Source organism: Cynara cardunculus, unplaced genomic scaffold (assembly GCF_001531365.2).
Source record: "Cynara cardunculus var. scolymus isolate 2C unplaced genomic scaffold, CcrdV1 Un_Scaffold_6630, whole genome shotgun sequence".
Taxonomy (NCBI): Eukaryota; Viridiplantae; Streptophyta; class Magnoliopsida; order Asterales; family Asteraceae; genus Cynara; species Cynara cardunculus.
In genome coordinates, this window is record NW_020203078.1 from 11,776 (window position 1) to 14,651 (window position 2,876).

At 34.7% G+C, this 2,876-nt stretch overlaps 1 long non-coding RNA gene across 1 annotated transcript; it reads right to left on the reverse strand.

Moving 5' to 3' along the window:
- Nucleotides 1-503: 503 nt before the first annotated feature.
- On the reverse strand, nt 504-2,340 carry LOC112504722. Its single transcript, XR_003068253.1, has 3 exons — nt 1,343-2,340; nt 787-1,126; nt 504-630 (listed from the first exon to the last, which is right to left on the reverse strand). It is a non-coding gene; the product is annotated as an uncharacterized LOC112504722 (long non-coding RNA).
- Between the last annotated feature and the right edge of the window lie 536 nt (nt 2,341-2,876).

Here is a 2,876-nt window from a genome sequence, read left to right on the forward strand (position 1 = left end):
TTCATCTTATTAATCTGTTCAATGCATGGTTGATGAACTACCTCATCATTCATCTGCTCTTTCTTCTTATAACTCTCGATGTTCTTTTCCAGTTCAGCAATCTTAGCTCTCAACTCCTTTATGATATCTGCCATTAGAAACAAATTGATCAGTTAAGGATCTATGCAGTGAAATCAGATAAAAGAAATATTAACAGTTAAGCTCAAAGAGAATAGAAAAACACAAACAATGAAAACACACACAAAAACAGATATACGATGATCCAAAAGAAAATATAGACACAAACAAACTAAGAATAAAAAACACAACAAAATTAAGCCGAAGAAAATAATGTCTAAGTCCAAAACAAACTGATCCAAGACCAAAAACACTGAATCTAGTCCAAATCAAACAGTATCAACTCTTTACAATACAGATATTACACTTTAAAAAAAATGATCTATCTGCTCTCTGAAGTCTATCCAAAAATCCACTTGTATGCTTCTCTTATCAGTTGCTTCACTTGGGCTGCTGTGACTTGATCTTAATCCCAGAAAGTAAAGTCAATTCAACAGGCTTTCAAATCAGTTAAACTGTCCAAAACCAATCCTTGCTATGCTTGAAAACCTTCCAAAATGTATTATGATTTACCTGACACAACAACAGTTTAAGAATTAAATCTGCTATTCCAAACAAAATCAATCAATTACCTTTAACAGTCAATCTTTTTGATTCAAAATCTGTCAAGCAATTAACTTGTTGCTGCTACTGTTTTAGTATAGTGCACAAAGTTAAAAAACAATGTACCTGTTTAGCTGGAATGTAACCAATATTGACTATCAAACCTGCTTCTGTTTCAAACTCAATACTAAACAGTTTACTTCACCTCGGCTGCTGTTTTTCACAATGAACCAGTAATATCTCAGCTTCAAAACTGTTGTCAAAACAGTCTAATTGCTGCTATTTCAAACTGTGACCTGCTGTTTAGCTGCTGTTTAGATGCTTTTGAATAAACAAAACCTGCTTGCTGTTTAGCTATGTAACAGCTTCAAAACAGCCTTAAACCTGCACACTGCTGATGATGCTTTCACAATAGTTGCTGTCAAAATGTAGTTGCTGTCAAAATATAGTTGCTGCACTAAACTTTCTACGCAAACCAGAAACAGTCCCAATGTGTGTTAAATCACTACGCAAAGCAGAACTGTGTGTTAAATCAGAATCTGTGTATGCACACAGAACCTGTACACAACTATATTTCCAAAACATATTTTAATAGCTCAAAAACATACACTCAAAACATAAAACCAAAGGCATAAACGCTTCAAATCTGTATGGGCTCTGTTAAAACATAACCTGTACTTACAAAATCAAGCATCTGCACATACTAAATCAGGCACCTGGTGTTGCTGGGACAAAGTGCTCAACACAGACTAAGCTGAAACCTTCTTCTCCACACCAACAACTACACTCCCAACACAGATACAAACCTGCTTAAACACTGCACACAGCTGTTTTAGCAAGAGTCAACAGACACTATTTCTCCTGATTAAACCTGTGAAATCTGGGCATTATTAGAGTATGACAGCAAGCCTGTTTAACAAAACAGCAAACACTTTCTTCTCCACAAAACAGCCTACTAAACTGTTGTTAATCACTATACAGCCTGCTAGTTGTTGATGCTACTAAACCAAAACTCAAGTAAAAAATAGAATACAATGCTACAATGTATAAGATATCTTCTGTTCCAGTCCTCAAATCACAAACCTGTCAATACTTGAAGATAAACCGAACAGCATGAATGAACATTCTAAACCGGACAGCATGAATTCAAGTGACAATTATGTTGAATAAAATCAAATCGAGAAACAATATACACCCAAATTGAATCAAAAACAGAGAATGATATAGGAATCTGGGTAAGAGGAATTAAGCGGATTAGAAGTCCGCTCAAAATACTTCTATGCACAAATTCTAAGTCCTAAACCGATCAACTCCGCTTAAAGCAAAACCAAAACCGCTCACTACTCCGGTCAAGGGTTGATCGGTATACATGAATACCGGACAATCTGAGATGGAAGACTTACCTGTTTAGACGAATCCGAACACTATCAGATCAAGATTGATCGGTTTACCTCTCCGCTCGTTCTCCGCTCATCTCCGCTCAAGTTGTATAAGGTTTACCTTTAATCCGCTTAAGTAGTGTGCGGTGTAGATGAATACCGATTGAATGGTGAGGTTTACCCTTGAAATCGATTGAAGAGAAGTATCAACCGGTGAACAATCCGGTCAAGAAGCTTATACCTTCGATTTAAGAACAAGAGCTCTGCGGTTTAGAAACACCACTTGAATGGTGTGCGGTGTAGATGGAAATGATGAAGATGGAGGCTGTAAGCGGGCTCTTATCCGGTCAAATGTATATTGGGCAAAAAAAATTGGGCTTTAAAAAAAATTGGCCGGTTTAACAAAAACAAACAATCTAAACTATAAAATCAGATCAAAAGCAATCAAAAACACAAAAAACAAAAAAAAAATGGATCAAAAACATTGACATTTAAAAAAAAATTAAGAACACGAAAAAAATTTAAAAACACAAAAATCCGATTAAATCTTGATAAAGATTGATCAAATCAGAAAAGTTTGTGAATAACAAAGATTCACAACACAATTTTGAACATTTTGATCATATTTTTAACACAAAAACACAAGATTTTATGAAAAAATCGGATCAAAGACAAAGAAAAAATCAAGAACACGAAGAACACCAAAAAAAATCAGAATTTTAAAAAAAAAAAACTTATCTGATTTCTTTTTATCTCTGATTTCTTACATTCCAGCTCTGATACCAATTGTGCGTCCAAAATCTCTGATCAATCTTCATGTAAGTTCATAACAATGAT